The sequence below is a fragment of the Scyliorhinus torazame genome, chromosome 6, assembly GCF_047496885.1.
Source record: "Scyliorhinus torazame isolate Kashiwa2021f chromosome 6, sScyTor2.1, whole genome shotgun sequence".
Taxonomy (NCBI): Eukaryota; Metazoa; Chordata; class Chondrichthyes; order Carcharhiniformes; family Scyliorhinidae; genus Scyliorhinus; species Scyliorhinus torazame.
In genome coordinates, this window is record NC_092712.1 from 193785154 (window position 1) to 193803876 (window position 18723).

At 48.7% G+C, this 18723-nt stretch overlaps 1 protein-coding gene across 1 annotated transcript in view; it reads left to right on the plus strand.

The window, feature by feature from the left end:
* The window catches only part of LOC140425201 (dynein axonemal heavy chain 11-like), a 755586-nt gene that overhangs the window by 308141 nt on the left and 428722 nt on the right, over nucleotides 1-18723 (plus strand).

Sequence of the window (18723 nt, forward strand, 5' to 3'; positions counted from 1 at the left end):
ATTGACTACAGCCAGACCATCAACACGTTTACGCAGCTGGATGCGTACCCTCTCCCTCGTATAGCCGACCTAGTAAACATGATCGCACAATACAAGGTCTTCTCCCCGGTGGATCTCAAGTCCGCCTGCCGCCAGCTACCCCTCTGTAATAGTGAGCGCAAGTACACTGCCTTCGAAGCAGATGGGCGGTTCTATCAATTTTTAAGAGTTCCCTTTGTGTCACTCATGGGGTCTCAGTCTTCCAGCGAGAGATGGACCGAATGGTTGACCGGTACAGCTTACGCGCAACGTTCCCGTATCTGGATAACGTCACCATCTGCGGCCATGACCAGCAGGACCACAACACCAACCTCCGCAAATTTCTCCAGACCGCGCAAATCCTTAACCTGACATACAATAAGGATAAATGCGTGTTTAGCACCGACCGTCTAGCCATTCTCGGCTACGTAGTGCGAAATGGAGTTATAGGCCCCGACCCTGAGCGCATGTGCCCCCTTAAGGAGTTCCCCCTCCCTCACTGCCCCAAGGCCCTTAAGCACTGCCTGGGGTTTTTCAGCTATTATGCACAGTGGGTCTCCAACTATGCTGACAAAGCCCGACCCCTAATCCAGTCCACAACCTTCCCCCTGTCGACGGAGGCCCGCCAGGCCTTCAGCAGCATCAAAGCAGACATTGCAAAGGCCACGATGCGCGCCATCGACGAGTCCCTCCCCTTCCAGGTCGAGAGCGATGCGTCCGACGTAGCTCTGGCGGCCACCCTCAACCAAGCGGGCAGGCCCGTAGCTTTATTCTCCCGTACCCTCCATGCTTCCGAAATCCTCCATTCCTCAGTCGAGAAGGAGGCCCAAGCCTTCGTAGAAGATGTGCGACATTGGAGGCATTACCTGGCCGACAGGAGATTCACTCTCCTCATGGACCAACGGTCGGTTGCCTTCATGTTCGATAATGCACAGCGGGGCAAGATTAATAACGACAAGATCTTGCGGTGGAGGATAGAACTCACCATCTTCAACTACGAGATCTTGTACCGAGATCTAGGGGAAGCTAAACGGGCCTCCTGATGCCCTGTCCCACGGCACTTGCGCCACTACACAAGTGGACGGCCTCCGAGCCCTCCACGAGGACCTCTGCCTCCCTGGGGTCACTCGTTTCTTCCACTTCATCAAGACCCGCAACCTGCCCTACTCTATCGAGGAGGTCAGGACAGTCACCAGGGATTGCCAAATCTGCGCGGAGTGCAAACCGCACTTCTACCTGCCAGAGAGGGCGCACCTGATAAAGGCTTCCCGTCCCTTTGAATGCTTCAGCATGGATTTCAAAGGCCCCCTCCCATCCACCGACCGCAACACGTACATCCTTAACGTGATTGACGAGTACTCCCGGTTCCCATTCGCCATCCCCTGCCCAGACATGACCGCAACCACCGTCATCAAGGCCCTCCAGGGTATCTTTACACTGTTCGGTTTTCCCGCGTACATACACAGTGATAGGGGGTCCTCCTTTATGAGCGACGAACATCGTCTATTCCTGCTCAGCAAGGGTATTGCCTCGACAGGACGACCAGTTACAACCCACGGGGAAACGGGCAGGTAGAGAGGGAGAATGGAACGGTCTGGAAGACCGTTCTACTGGACCTACAGTCCAGGGATCTCCCAGTCTCCCACTGGCAAGAGTGCCTCCCGATGGCCCTCCAATCCATCCGGTCGCTGCTCTGTACAACTACGAATCAGACACCTCATGAACGTCTCCTTGTTTTCCCCAGGAAGTCCTCCTCCGGGACCTCGCTCCCAACCTGGCTAGCAACACCCGTACCCATCCTGCTTCGGAAGCACGTGCGGGTGCACAAGTCGGACCCGTTGGTCGAGAGGGTCCACCTGCTGCACGCTAACCCCCAGTACGCCTACGTGGCATTCCCTGACGGCCGGCAAGATACAGTCTCCCTTCGGGACCTGGCACCACGCGCACCCGAACAATTACCCCCCCCCCCCACAGCACCTCACTGGAGAGTCAGTACTCCCGCCGCTCCTGCCTAGGCCCGCCCACCCACCGACGTCACCTACAGGCCCCCCCCCCCCCCCCCCGTGTCAACCTTTAGCCCCAACAGTGCCGCCTAGGGGTGACGAAGCTGCCAGGGAGGCCGAAACCACGCTCCCAGAGTCGCAACCACCGGGACCCCCACCAGAATCGCCACCGAAGCCCAGACGCTCCAGAAGGATGACCAGGCCACCCGATCGACTGATTGCTTCGCTGTGACTTTAACTGTGAACTTTGTAAATATCCTCGACAGCACGGTACCTCCATACCTGATCGTACCATGTTAAAGGCGACTGTTACCACTGGCCACCACCCCCGCCGGACTCTTTGTAACGGGGTGAATGTGGTAGTACCAGGTATTGCGGTACCTAAGAGGTTGATGACCATTGGTTAGACCCAGGAGTCTACCATTGGCTGTTGTTACATAGCTCCGCCCTGACAGGCGGGGTATAAGAAACGGTGCCGTCCCAGCAGCCTTCACTTTCTGTACCGAAGCTGCTGCGGAACAAGTTCTAGGAGATTAAAGCCTTCAGTTATGAAATCACTTTGTCTTGAGTAATTGATCGCGCATCACCTTCAGCAAATCTTTCTCTACTAAAGAGAACAACTCCAGCTTCTCCAATCTATTTTTCTAACTGGGCGGCAAGGTGGCACAGTGGTTAGCACTGCTGCTCACAGCTCCAGGGACCCGGGTTCAATTCCAGCCTCGGCTAACTGTGTGGAGTTTGTACTTTCTCCCAGTGTCTGCGTGGGTTTCCTCCGGGTGCTCTGGTTTCCTCCCACTGTCCTAGGATGTGCAGGTTAAGTGATTGGCCATGCTAAAATTGCTCCTTAATGTCAAGATGGTTAGGTGGGGTTACCGGATTACGGAGATAGGATGGAGTTATGGGCATAAGTAGGGAGCTCTTCCCAAGGGCCGTTGCACACTCGATGGGCCAAGTTGCTTCCTTCTCCACTGTAAATTCTATGATACCAGGAACCATTCTTGTAAACCTATCCCCCGCCCACTAACGTCTTCCCATCCTTCATCAAGAGCAGTACCTGGATATGGACACGATACCCTAGCATGCTATGTCTTTGTTTACAACTCCCAGGATACCATCTGGCTTTTAACCACTTTCTCATTCTGCCCTGCTACTTCAATGATTTGTGCACATTTACCTGCAGGTTTCCTTGTCCTCAACATGTTTTATAATTGTACACTTTAAACTCCCTTTCTGTGTGATGTTTACTCTTTGAAAAATACTTGAGAATTATCCGAAGAACTTCGGATCATTCGGGAGGCAGAAGGGGTCATAGATAGCAGCTTCAGGGAATTAGTTACACCAAAGATTGGAGATAGGTGGGTAACTGTAAGAGGGACTGGGAAAAAGCAGTCAGTGCAGGGATCCCCTGCGGTCGTTCCCCTGAGAAACAAGTATACCGCTTTGGATACTTGTGGGGGGGATGACTTACCAGGGGTAAGCCATGGGGTACGGGCCTCTGGCACGGAGTCTGTCCCTGTTGCTCAGAAGGGAAGGGGGGAGAGGAGCAGAGCATTAGTAATTGGGGACTCTATAGTCAGGGGCACAGATAGGAGATTTTGTGGGAGCGTGAGAGACTCACGTTTGGTATGTTGCCTCCCAGGTGCAAGGGTACGTGATGTCTCGGATCGTGTTTTCCGGGTCCTTAGGGGGGAGGGGGAGCAGCCCCAAGTCGTGGTCCACATTGGCACTAACGACATAGGTAGGAAAGGGGACAAGGATGTCAGGCAGGCTTTCAGGGAGCTAGGATGGAAGCTCAGAACTGGAACAAACAGAGTTGTTATCTCTGGGTTGTTGCCCGTGCCACGTGATAGTGAGATGAGGAATAGGGAGAGAGAGCATTTAAACACGTGGCTACAGGGATGGTGCAGGCGGGAGGGATTCAGATTTCTGGATAACTGGGGCTCTTTCTGGGGAAGGTGGGACCTCTACAGACAGGATGGTCTACATCTGAACCTGAGGGGCACAAATATCCTGGGGGGGAGATTTGTTAGTGCTCTTTGGGGGGGTTTAAACTAATGCAGCAGGGGCATGGGAACCTGGATTGTAGTTTTAGGGTAAGGGAGAATGAGAGTGTAGAGGTCAGGAGCACAGATTTGACGTCGCAGGAGGGGGCCAGTGTTCAGGTAGGTAGTTTGAAGTGTGTCTACTTCAATGCCAGGAGTATACGAAACAAGGTAGGGGAACTGGCAGCATGGGTTGGTACCTGGGACTTCGATGTTGTGGCCATTTCGGAGACATGGATAGAGCAGCGACAAGAATGGATGTTGCAGGTTCCGGGGTTTAGGTGTTTTAGTAAGCTCAGAGAAGGAGGCAAAAGAGGGGGAGGTGTGGCGCTGCTAGTCAAGAGCAGTATTACGGTGGCGGAGAGGATGCTAGATGGGGACTCTTCTTCCGAGGTAGTATGGGCTGAAGTTAGAAACAGGAAAGGAGAGGTCACCCTGTTGGGAGTTTTTTATAGGCCTCCTAATAGTTCTAGGGATGTAGAGGAAAGGATGGCGAAGATGATTCTGGATATGAGCGAAAGTAACAGGGTAGTTATTATGGGAGACTTTAACTTTCCAAATATTGACTGGAAAAGATATAGTTCGAGTACATTAGATGGGTCGTTTTTTGTACAGTGTGAGCAGGAGGGTTTCCTGAAACAATATGTTGACAGGCCAACAAGAGGCGAGGCCACGTTGGATTTGGTTTTGGGTAATGAACCAGGCCAGGTGTTGGATTTGGAGGTAGGAGAGCACTTTGGGGACAGTGACCACAATTCGGTGACGTTTATGTTAATGATGGAAAGGGATAAGTATACACCGCAGGGCAAGAGTTATAGCTGGGGGAAGGGCAATTATGATGCCATTAGACGTGACTTGGGGGGGGATAAGGTGGAGAAGTAGGCTGCAAGTGTTGGGCACACTGGATAAGTGGGGCTTGTTCAAGGATCAGCTACTGCGTGTTCTTGATAAGTATGTACCGGTCAGACAGGGAGGAAGGCGTCGAGCGAGGGAACCGTGGTTTACCAAGGAAGTGGAATCTCTTGTTAAGAGGAAGAAGGAGGCCTATGTGAAGATGAAGTGTGAAGTTTCGGTTGGGGCGATGGATAGTTACAAGGTAGCGAGGAAGGATCTAAAGAGAGAGCTAAGACGAGCAAGGAGGGGACATGAGAAGTATTTGGCAGGAAGGATCAAGGAAAACCCAAAAGCTTTCTATAGGTATGTCAGGAATAAACGAATGACTAGGGAAAGAGTAGGACCAGTCAAGGACAGGGATGGGAAATTGTGTGTGGAGTCTGAAGAGATAGGCGAGATACTAAATGAATATTTTTCGTCAGTATTCACTCAGGAAAAAGATAATGTTGTGGAGGAGAATGCTGAGCCCCAGGCTAATAGAATAGATGGCATTGAGGTACGTAGGGAAGAGGTGTTGGCAATTCTGGACAGGCTGAAAATAGATAAGTCCCCGGGACCTGATGGGATTTATCCTAGGATTCTCTGGGAGGCCAGGGAAGAGATTGCTGGACCTTTGGCTTTGATTTTTATGTCATCATTGGCTACAGGAATAGTGCCAGAGGACTGGAGGACAGCAAATGTGGTCCCTTTGTTCAGAAAGGGGAGCAGAGACAACCCCGGCAACTATAGACCGGTGAGCCTCACGTCTGTAGTGGGTAAAGTCTTGGAGGGGATTATAAGAGACAAGATTTATAATCATCTAGATAGGAATAATATGATCAGGGATAGTCAGCATGGCTTTGTGAAGGGTAGGTCATGCCTCACAAACCTTATTGAGTTCTTTGAGAAGGTGACTGAACAGGTAGACGAGGGTAGAGCAGTTGATGTGTTGTATATGGATTTCAGCAAAGCGTTTGATAAGGTTCCCCACGGTAGGCTATTGCAGAAAATACGGAGGCTGGGGATTGAGGTGATTTAGAGATGTGGATCAGAAATTGGCTAGCTGAAAGAAGACAGAGGGTGGTGGTTGATGGGAAATGTTCAGAATGGAGTTCAGTTACAAGTGGAGTACCACAAGGATCTGTTCTGGGGCCGTTGCTGTTTGTCATTTTTATCAATGACCTAGAGGAAGGCGCAGAAGGGTGGGTGAGTAAATTTGCAGACGATACTAAAGTCGGTGGTGTTGTCGATAGTGTGGAAGGATGTAGCAGGTTACAGAGGGATATAGATAAGCTGCAGAGCTGGGCTGAGAGGTGGCAAATGGAGTTTAATGTAGAGAAGTGTGAGGTGATTCACTTTGGAAGGAATAACAGGAATGCGGAATATTTGGCTAATGATAAAGTTCTTGAAAGTGTGGATGAGCAGAGGGATCTAAGTGTCCATGTACATAGATCCCTGAAAGTTGCCACCCAGGTTGATAGGGTGGTGAAGAAGGCCTATGGAGTGTTGGCCTTTATTGGTAGAGGGATTGAGTTCCGGAGTCGGGAGGTCATGTTGCAGCTGTACAGAACTCTGGTACGGCCGCATTTGGAGTATTGCGTACAGTTCTGGTCACCGCATTATAGGAAGGACGTGGAGGCTTTGGAGCGGGTGCAGAGGAGATTTACCAGGATGTTGCCTGGTATGGAGGGAAAATCTTATGAGGAAAGGCTGATGGACTTGAGGTTGTTTTCGTTGGAGAGAAGAAGGTTAAGAGGAGACTTAATAGAGGCATACAAAATGATCAGGGGGTTGGATAGGGTGGACAGTGAGAGCCTTCTACCGCGGATGGAAATGGCTGGCACGAGGGGACATAACTTTAAACTGAGGGGTAATAGATATAGGACAGAGGTCAGAGGTAGGTTCTTTACGCAAAGAGTAGTGAGGCCGTGGAATGCCCTACCTGCTACAGTAGTGAACTCGCCAACATTGAGGGCATTTAAAAGTTTATTGGATAAACATATGGATGATAATGGCATAGTGTAGGTTAGATGGCTTTTGTTTCGGTGCAACATCGTGGGCCGAAGGGCCTGTACTGCGCTGTATTGTTCTATGTTCTATGTTCTAAGTTAAACTTATGACGTTACTTGAAAGTTAACATAATCGGGCAGCATGGTGGCTCAGTGGTTAGCACTGCTGCCTCACGGCACCGAAGTCCCAGGTTCGATCCCGGCTCTGGGTCACTGTGTGGAGTTTGCACATTCTCCCCGTGTCTGCGTGGGTGTCACCCCCCACAACCCAAAGATGTGCAGGGTAGGTGGATTGGCCACTCTAAATTGCCCCTTAATTGGAAAAATGAATTGGGTACTCTAAAATTTAAAAGAAAAGAATGTTAACATAATCTATCCAATCAACCAGTCAGGATTTAGGTGCAACCGATATGGTTGGATTTTTAGTTTTGATTAAGAATTTATTATGCTATGTAACATTACTAGTTATGCCGCAACATACAACTGTAACAAGTAGAGAGTACTGGCCTGGATCGGGCAGGGTGGCTGGCCTGGATCGGGCAGGGTGGCCGGCCTGGATCGGGCAGGGTGGCCGGGCAGGGTGGCCGGGCAGGGTGGCCGGCCTGGATCGGGCAGGGTGGCCGGGCAGGGTGGCCGGCCTGGATCGGGCAGGGTGGCCGGCCTGGATCGGGCAGGGTGGCCGGGCAGGGTGGCCGGCCTGGATCGGGCAGGGTGGCCGGCCTGGATCGGGCAGGGTGGCTGGCCTGGATCGGGCAGGGTGGCTGGCCTGGATCGGGCAGGGTGGCTGGCCTGGATCGGGCAGGGTGGCCGGCTTGGATCGGGCAGGGCGGCTGGCCTGGATCGGGCAGGGTGGCCGGCCTGGATCGGGCAGGGTGGCTGGCCTGGGTAGGGCAGGGTGGCTGGCCTGGATCGGGCAGGGTGGCTGGCCTGGATCGGGCAGGGTGGCTGGCCTGGATCGGGCAGGGTGGCTGGCCTGGATAGGGCAGGGTGGCTGGCCTGGATCGGGCAGGGTGGCTGGCCTGGATAGGGCAGGGTGGCTGGCCTGGATCGGGCAGGGTGGCCGGCTTGGATCGGGCAGGGCGGCTGGCCTGGATCGGGCAGGGTGGCCGGCCTGGATCGGGCAGGGTGGCTGGCTTGGATCGGGCAGGGTGGCTGGCCTGGATCGGGCAGGGTGGCTGGCCTGGATCGGGCAGGGTGGCCGGGCAGGCTGGCCGGCCTGGATCGGGCAGGGTGGCTGGCCTGGATCGGGCAGGGTGGCCGGGCAGGGTGGCCGGCCTGGATCGGGCAGGGTGGCCGGGCAGGGTGGCTGGCCTGCATCGGGCAGGGTGGCTGGCCTGGATCGGGCAGGGTGGCCGGGCAGGGTGGCCGGCCTGGATCGGGCAGGGTGGCTGGCCTGGATCGGGCAGGGTGGCCGGGCAGGGTGGCCGGCCTGGATCGGGCAGGGTGGCCGGGCAGGGTGGCCGGCTTGGATCGGGCAGGGTGGCCGGCCTGGATCGGGCAGGGTGGCCGGCCTGGATCGGGCAGGGTGGCCGGCCTGGATCGGGCAGGGTGGCCGGCCTGGATCGGGCAGGGTGGCCGGCCTGGATCGGGCAGGGTGGCCGGCCTGGATCGGGCAGGGTGGCCGGCCTGGATCGGGCAGGGTGGCCGGCCTGGATTGGGCAGGGTGGCCGGCCTGGATCGGGCAGGGTGGCCGGCCTGGATCGGGCAGGGTGGCCGGCCTGGATCGGGCAGGGTGGCCGGCCTGGATCGGGCAGGGTGGCCGGCCTGGATCGGGCAGGGTGGCCGGCCTGGATCGGGCAGGGTGGCCGGCCTGGATCGGGCAGGGTGGCTGGCCTGGATCGGGCAGGGTGGCTGGCCTGGATCGGGCGAGGTGGCCGGCCTGGATCGGGCAGGGTGGCCGGCCTGGATCGGGCAGGGTGGCCGGCCTGGATCGGGCAGGGTGGCTGGCCTGGATCGGGCAGGGTGGCTGGCCTGGATCGGGCAGGGTGGCTGGCCTGCATCGGGCAGGGTGGCCGGCCCGGATCGGGCAGGGTGGCTGGCTTGGATCGGGCAGGGTGGCTGACATGCATGACCAGCCCTTTCTTTCTTTCACTTCTATTCCCAGTGCCTAGGTCTTGACTTCTGGAACCTTTCAGGATTGTTTGACTGGAGGTTTCCTTCAGAGACCTTGTCGACCTCGCATTGCAAAGAACCCTCCGAAAGTCTCTTTCTTTATATATTTTTTTAGGAGTTAATGCTTTGATGGATTATTAACGTGACCTTTTGGTTCTACAAAGATTTATTTTATCTCAAAATATCATAAGGGTGTCAAGCTCCATATCTAAACTTTGGGTTCCATTTTTGATGTCATTCATCTTCCGTTACTCTTTTGGTCTTCATGCATATCATGTGGCCATATTGGGTCATCCTTAACTCATATCCATAGAATCTGTACAGTGCAGAAGAAGGCCATTCGGCCATCGGGTCTGCACTGATCCTCAGAAAGAGAAATTTGTGTAGGCCCACTCCTCTGCCCTATCTCCGTAATCCCACGCATTGAGCATGGCCAATCAATCTAACCTGCACATCTTTGGACATCTTCCTTATCATCTCCAGAACTGTCTTTCCTAGATGTGTTACATCCTCCCATAACATTCCATCTCTGGTGCCTTACTAATTCCACATAAAGGTTTTATTTCTCTCACTATCATTTATTTGTTTAGGTCTGTTCATATGACTTACTAACAAACATTCATAGTGGCCATTAAGTGCAGCTGTTCTTAGTTCACATTGTTAGCTCAGTTGGCTGGACTGCTGGTTCATGATGCGGAGTGAAAGCAACAGCATGGGTTCAGTTCTTGTACTGGCTGAGGTTATTCCTCTCAACCTTGCCCCTCAGGTTAAATCACCACATGTTAGCTCTCAAATGAGCCTAAGGTCCTCTGGGACTGTGGGGACATTTACATTTTAATACCCATCAACTGCATTGCTCTCATTGACCCTTTCAATCAAGTAAGTTATATGCAAATTGTCTTCAGTGAGTCTGTACTGGCTTTCCTTAATTAATCCATATTTGTCTATGTAATTTTGTCCCTCATTATCGTTTCTAAAGGTTTTCCCACTACTGAGGTTAAACTTACTAGCATTTATTCTTGCTCCCTTTTTGAACAAAGAGTGCAACATTTTTGATTCTCCAATCCCCTGGTACCATCCTCACATCCAAGGAGAATTGGAAAATGATGACAGGTACCTCTGCAATTTCCCACCCTCCGCATCATCAGATGCTTCTTATCCAGTTATAGTGAATTGTCCACTATAATCAGAGCCAATCTTTCTAGTACCTCCCCTTAAGGCCATTCCTATATCTCAACTACCTCCTGCTTAACTATGATTTGGTAGCATCTTCTTCCTCAATAACGATGGATACAAAATACTTATTTAGTACCTCAGCCATGCCCTCAGCCTCCATGCATCAGTCTTTTTGGTCTCGAATTGGTCCCATATCCTTTTACTATTTATATACCTGTAGAAGACGTTTGAGTTAGCTGTCAGTCTCTTCTTAAACTTTCTCTTTGCTCCTCTTATTTAGTTTTTCATCTGAAATTTCTTGCCTTGTATTATCAAACTGACACTTGTCATATGCACTCTTTGTTGCTTCACTTTATTCGATACCTCTTTTTTTATTCTTTCACGGGATGCTGGATGATAGACCAACATTTATTGTACATCCTTAATTGCCTTCCAGAAGGCGCTGGTGAACATCCAGGAAACTCTGGCTTTGATTACCTTATGTTTCCCCCTTAGAGGAATGTCCTTCGACTGTACCCAAACCACCTTAAAGGCAGCCATTGTTTCATTACAGTTTTGCCTTCCAATCTTTAAATTCCAATTTAACTGGGACAGGCCCACTCTCAATCTGCTGAAATTGACCCTCCTCCAATTAAGTATTTTTACTCTAGACTGGTTATTGCCCTTTTCCACAGCTAATCTATACCTTATGAAGCTTAATGTTACCTAAATGTTCCCGACTGACACTTGATTCACTTGACTCACCTCATTACCCAGAACTTGATCTAGCAATGCTTTCTTCATTCGGCCAGAAACATGCTGTCAAGAAAATTCTCCTGAACACATTTCAGAAATATTTTTCCCTCTCTGACCTTTTACATTGTTAATATCCCAGTCTATATTCGGATAATTGAAGTCCCCATTGCCACTGCGCTATAGTTCTTGCAGCTCTCTCTGATTTTCCTTCAAATTTGTCCTCTGTATCTTTCCCATTAGTTGGTGGCCCATAGAATACACACAGATAGGCATCACTATTGTTTCTTAACAATAGATTCTGCCCTTAATTCTTCCATGACGTCCTCTTTCTTCAGCACTCTAATATTCTCCCAAATGACTCCTACCACCATATCTCCATTTTTTTCCGAAGCATCTTGCCGCGGATTTTTGTCTCGGGCTGAGGAAATGTGGGTCGGGCTAGTTTCCGACTTGTGATGCCCAGGCCTGCCACTGAATCCCTTTCCTTGCCATATTTTTATCTCTGAGAGACATGGGCTGGAAGGGCTCAGGTTTTGTAAGTCGCGATATAGTGCAGGAGGAGTGTGAATGCAGAGGCAGGGTGGTTAGAAGTTCGCCTCAGTTCTCGGGGACAACAGCCCAGAACCCAACTGCATTTCTATGCTCCTTAAACCTCACCCCACACACTGTCCATGCACCTGTGTATCCCTATGTAACCCCATGCACCCTCCATGCACCCTCATACTCCCCATGGTCCTTTGCCTCCTGCATGCCTGACATGTATACTCCATAGCCACTCACCCAATATCCATGATGGGCAGACCTCAGGATGCCTTTGAAATCAAAAGGGCCCTTCCTGTTGATTCCCTTATTTCCCGTTTCTTTATTTTTTGCCATTATCATTTTGATCCCTGCATATTTAATGGACATATATCTTTTAAGTTGAGAAGAGGAAGTGAGGAACTCAAAAGTTACAACATAGTACACTGTGTTAGCCTTTGGACTGCAGAACTCAAGACATTTTGGGTTTAGCTTTACTGGTGACTGTAGCTATTGGACAGCCAAGGGTCAAAGACTTTGGATGTCAATTGTGTTGTGACTCTGGGTCAAGTGGGGCTGGAATTGACCGCGCACTAGCCCAGGTGGTCGTTACAAAATGAACATTAAAAAGTCAACTTTTAAAGGCACACGATGTCCCAATGGTTAGCATTACTGCATCACAGCGCTGAGGTCCCAGGTTCGATCCCGGGCCTGGGTCACTGTCCGTGTGGAGTTTGCGTGGGTTTCACCCCACAATCCAAAGATGTGCAGGGTAGGTGGATTGGCCACGCTAAATTGCCCCTTAATTGGAAAAAATGAATTGGGTACTCTAATTTTATTTAAAAAAAAGTCAACTTTGCACAATCAATTGAGCTGCCATTCAAATACACATCCTGATGAAAAAAACTCTCACTCATAAAAGCCATTCAAAAATCTAAATGCCCCAAAGTCAATCAATCTGTTGTAAAAACACTTACTCATTTACCACATCAAAGACAGGTCCTTTAGTAACCTTCTTAAACGTGATCAAAATGTAAACTTGGCCGCTGCTGATTTAATTAGTTCTGTTGCTTTTTGAAAACTCAGTCAAGCATTCATAATGGCCACAGCTAACAAAATAAACCACAAAGAGTGATACTGAAAAAACAGATTGTGTTTCATTTCCACTTCAAAGCAGACTGCCTGCCAAACTAGGGTATGGAGCAGATTTGTTTTGGACTTTTAACAACAGTCATTTTTTTCGAAGTTTAAATATCTCTTGAAATTTCAGTCACCAAATATTCCCAGCATATTTTTCTACTGTTTCAAATGCATTATGGTATTTTTTCCAAGGGTACTCTAATGCATCTCAATACTTAATCAATCCTTGTCAACGTAATGGTCAATTCATCCTTTCATAACAGAGTCATATGAAGGATCATTGCAGTTAGAACATATCTACATTACAATATAACATCAAATAGTGACACTTGAAGTTGTCAAAATATTTAACACTTAGCAATCAGTGTTGCTGGCTCCTCAGAAGCTTTCCCCCAGTGGTCATGAACTCTCCAACAAGGTTTTTTTTTAGACATTCCAAAACTCACACCGACACATGAAAATATTTGTTGAGGGGGGGGGAGAAAATTCACATTCTATAGGGCTGGCAAAGACGACCTCAACCTCAAATGATGTTATGCTGGTTGCGACACACCGCCTTCCCAACATGAGAAACAGTCACACAAAAATAGCACGAGAGGCCTTGATGTAGTTGCATTGTCACTGGACTAGTAACCCAGAGACACAGGGTAATGCTGTGGGGACCCATTTCGAATCTCACCAAGGCAGATGATGAAATTTGAATTTAATGAAAAAGAAAAGCTGGAATCAAAAGTCCGATGATGACCATGAAATCATTGTCGATTGTCATACAAACCCATCTCATTCACTAATGTCCTTTAGCGAAGGGAATCTGCCACCCTACCTGGTCTGGCCAACATGTGAGTCCAGATCCATGGCAATGCGATTGCCTTAAACGTCCTCTGAAATGACCTAGCAAGCTACTCAGTTCGTCACAGAGTAATTGGGGATGGGCAATAAATGCTGGCCCAGCCAATGCCACCCACATCCCATGAATGAAAATGAAAAATTGAAATCAGTAGAAAAAAATTTAGGTTTTGGCCATGCTGACCCCATTCCTGCCTCCGTTACTTGGCGAAAATCTGTCTCTTTGTATCCAGAAATATTCAGTACCAAATTCTGCCTTTCGTTTGAGCCAGGTCTGTTCCCCTCATCATTATGGCACTCATACATACAGTGATATGAGGCAGGTGTTCCTACCACTCATACTTAAATATGCTCTTTCCTTCCAAAGATGAAACTGACCTATGGTCATTAGATAAGCACCATCACCTCTGAGAAACAAACTCCCAAGAAAGCTGTCTCAAGCTGATAAGGTGGACTTCCGTAGGTTATATCAGGGTCCCCTGGTGACACCCTGACTCTGGTATTATAAACCACCTTGGCACTGAACAGGTTTTAACAAGTAATGAAGGAGATGCTGCACATATGTAGCTGCGATATCTGCATGGGTGTGTCAGAGACAACAATTGTAACTACCAGCACGTGAGCAATTCTTATTCTCCTGTGTCAAATCATGCATAGGATATACCAAACATCCACACCATTTTAAAGACAACGGGCGGGATTCTCCACCCCCACGCCGAAGTGGCCGCGCCGTCGTGAACGCCGTCGAGGTTCACGACGGTGCGGAACGGCCCCGGTCCCGACCGATTCAGGCCCTGACAATGGGCCAGTATCGGGGCCGTGTCATCTACCCGCGCCAGGCCTTGTCGCCCGCGTAAAAGCGGCGTCGAATAGATGACGCGGCTGGCGCTGCATAACGGACGTCATCCGCGCATGCGCTTGCGTAGTTGCCGTCCTGTCCAAATCCGCCCCGCAAGAAGATGGGGGACGGATCTTGCGGGGCCGTGGAAGGAAGGAGGTCCTCCTTCAGAGAGGACGGCCCGACGATCGGTGGGCACCGATCGCGGGCCACCCCACATTCAAGGTGAAGCCCGGTGCAGGATCCCCCCTCGCCCCCCCACAGGCCGCCCCCCCCAGCGTTCACGCACTGCCCACGACTGTAGCGACCAGGTGAGGACGGCGCCGGGGGGAACCCGTCGTTTTGGCCTGGCCGCTCGGCCCATCCGGGACTCAGAATAGCGGGGGTGCCGGAGAATCGCCATTTTCGATGTCTCCGCCGATTCTCCGGCCTGCGGCCCACAAAACTCGACCGGCCCGTTCCCGCCACTTGGGAGAATCGCGGGAGGGCGTCGGACCGGCGTCCCCGGAAATTTTGGCGGCCCAGGCGATTCTCCCAACCGGCGTGGGAGTGGAGAATCGCGCCCATCATGTGAATGTACATGTTTCTTCCCTAAGTAATGCTCGATTTCCATGTCCAGAGGTTTAGCTGCTTTCCTTATAATTTAAGAATTAACAGTAGCCACCTAACTGAATTTTCCCCAAATACTGAGCTATGCACTATTTATCCCATACAGTACTTTTTTCATTAATTAATCAATTCAATTTTTAAACCATATTTCTTATGGGCGATATCTCAGTTGGTAGGAGTGATGTTCACTTTAACTCCCTATCTGCTTGGATTTTACCAGGCAGTAGAAATTAAATTCTCCCTTGGCTGTTACATTTACTAGTCAAGTAGCTGTCAGCCACCTTGAAACCAACATTTCATAGCTAAGTGAAAATCAGCCAGATGTCCAATATCCATGCTAATGCCAAAGTGATGAAAGATTGTGACATGGGGAAAGCATGTCATTTCCTCAGGGTATTTGCTTTGTAAAGCTGGACATTAGCATTAGTAAACTTGGAGAGAATTGGTTTACTAATGCTTCAAGAACAGAAAATTAAGGCAGCTGTTTCCATTTCTTCTTTGACTGCAGCGACAATAAAATCTTCTCTGACCTGCAAGTATTGCACCGCTTACTCTCTCAGACAATAACATAGTAACACTAGATGGCAGTGTCAGTGGTTATTACATTGCTAATTCTAAGATTTGTTGCAAGGGAATTATTGGGCCATACGTTTCTCAAATGACAATCAGCATCAGATTTCCACTGTGCCAATCTAATTGAGGTATATAAGATGAAAAAAGGTATTGATAAAGTAGACGTGGAGCGGATGCTTCCTCTTGTGGGGCAATGAAGAACGAGAGGTAATCGTTTTAGGATTAAGGGAAAGGCAGATTTAATAATAATAATCACTTATTGTCACAAGTAGGCTTCAACGAAGTTACTGTGAACAGCCCCCAGTCGCTACTGTTCGAGGAGGCCGGTACGGGAATTGAACCCACGCTGTTGCCTTGTTCTGCATTACAAGCCAGCTGTTTAGCCCACTGTGCTTTTATTTCTTCTGACTTACAGAGTAACGATGACCATAAAACTGGCATTACTATCCGAAGGTAACTATTTAAAACACTTTGTCGGATGGTTCCCAGTGCAGCACAATTGTCCAGGGGAAGTTAGCACTTCTGGACAATTGCCAAGTAAACCCTCACCTGGTCCAAGAAGGATTCACCAGCACATCTTTGGGGTACCCTTCCAAATCTGACGCTGGGGAGCCAAGACGTTAGGGCCCATTATCTCTTAAACTGCCACTGACTGCAGTCATTTTCACAAGTCATGTGAAGCGTATTTCCTACATTTAATCTGTAAGTGATTGTAAAGGTGTTAAAGTAAACATCAGAGCAAGATAGTAAATTGTACTGTACAGGATGAATTCTATGGAGTAAATTGTATAGGAAGATAAATTGGAGCAGGACTTTAAAATAAAATATAACAATTACACAAGTGGCAAAGGTTCAAATTCGTGAAAGAAAACTATAAAGACTGATGTGAGATAGTACTTCCTGCAATGAATAAGCAACATGTGAAGTATATTTCTGGCCATGGTGTTGCCCTAGAATCAATTTGATATTAGGGCTGCAGTTGGTTCTTATTTATAAAATATATAGGCAATTCTTGATTCACATTTCATCTTTTATCTTGTGAGACATTGCGAAAACATGTTGGTACTAATTCAAGAGCATATTTAATTTTGAAGATATCCAGGTAGTTATTTTCTCATAATTTATTTTTGAAGATTTTATTAAGAGTTCCTTGGGAGAAACTAAAAAAGTGTATTTCATAATTGGCCTGGAAACAGTCTGCCATCAGTGATGTATGGGAAGCACATGGACATGTTCTGCATTTAGTAATCAGAATATGTGTGCACAATGATTTATTGAATAAATGTTCTCTAGAGAAATCTCTTATTAAAGTGTAATTACTTCCAAAACAAAGTTTTATTTAATCCATTTAGAACATGCCTGGCAAAAAATTACAATACAAAATAGATCTAACACCGATAAAAACATTGCAAAAAAGATTAGTGATGATAAAAGGGATAATTTTACAACATTCCACTGCTGGTATATAGCTTTATCTACCAGGAGTGAAATATGAGAATTTGGAGGCACAGTTCTGTCCAGTAGATTATCATCTGTAGATTACCAAATTTAGTAAAATTTACCTGACATAAAAATAGCCCTAAAACACCTTTCAAAGATGCATGATATTTTATCAGTAGTGTCACAGAATTTAAAAAATAAATAAGTTAATGGAAGACTGAAGGCATGTATTTATCTCTGAAGAATTATTTGGCTTTATTCTATTACAAACCGTATATCTGTATGCACTTCCTGTCTGTGCTACTTAATTTCTTGTTGCCAGATTTTTTGCCTCACTTGTTTCAATGTTTTGCATTATATCTTCCTGTGTTCTACATGTAGCATTGATAGTTTTGCCTATGTGAACTCAACACTTTGATCACATAGTTTAGCCACTGGGTTTCCACAAATTGCTAAAGATGCTGTCTAAAATTTCCCTCATCTCTTTTTTATTATCAGTAAAAAATATTTTTATTGTCGAAGTGAGCGTTTAGACAGTGTAAACTTCAAAAAAGGGGCTATTAACAATAGAAATCACAAACTTATCCATTTTGTTATCTCTTGTGCATTACAACTCCTTCATTAAATTTCTTAGTTGATATCGCGGCACGGTGGCACAGTGGTTAGCACTGTTGCCTCATGGCGCTGCGGACCGGGTTCGATCCCAGACCTGGGTCACAGTCCGTGTGGAGTTTGCACATTCTCCCTGTGTCTGCGTGGGTTTCACCCCCACAACCCAAAAAGATACGCAGGGTAGGATTGGCCACGCTAAATTGCCCCTTAATTGAAATTTTTTAAAAAACGTTCTTGGTTTTTGCCTTTGAGACGCCCTCAAAAGCCTGGGTTTGGATTCTGACAACAGTTCAGCTGAATTTATGCATTTGAAGCTTGTCTAAATTCTCAAAATCCCAGGATATGAACTTTTAGTCAGTAGTTTTTCGCAAATTATTTCAAAATCTGAAATGACAAATTCAAATGCTTCACTGAGATAAAATCAATGTTTGTTTTAAAAACTAAGACAAGATATACATATGTATGAATGGGTATGTGAGTTGAAAAATGACAAGTGCACTAATCGTATGCCTGTTGTATTTGTTTTGTGTTGTATAACCTTCAGAGGGTATAAATCCAACGGATTGAGAGAGGTAGAAGATTATTTGACTTCCTTCAGTTTTTGAGAAGGCAACTGTTGCATTTAAAGCCAACTAATTATTCCACCTGTGTTTTTTTTGCTAATTACTAATACCTGTGAAACAGGTTCTAATTTCTAATACCTATGAGATCAAAATGAAGGAACCAGAGATATAAGGTGGGATTCTCCGGAATCGGTGCGATGGCCTGATGCCAAAAACGGCACGAACCACTCCGGCGCTGGGCCGACCGGAAGTAGCGGAATCCTCCGCACTTCCGTGGGCTAGGTGGACCCTGGAGGGGTTGGCGCCGGGCTAGCCGACGCCAAAGGAACTGCACGAGTCCGCGCATGCTCCAAAGGGCCAGTGTGATCCCGTGCATGTGCAGAATCGCCGGCGTATTCTGGCGCATGTGCAGGGGGATGTCTTTTCTGCGCCAGCCATGGCGGAGCCCTACAGGGGCCAACGTGGAAGGAAGGAGTGCTCCCACGGCACAGGCCCGCCCGCAGATTGGTGGGCCCCGATCTCGCGGGCCAGGCCACCGTGCCCCCCCCCCTCCCCCCCCCCCCCCCCACCCCCGGGGTCGGATCCCCCCCCGCGCCCCCCCAGAGGACTGCCCCA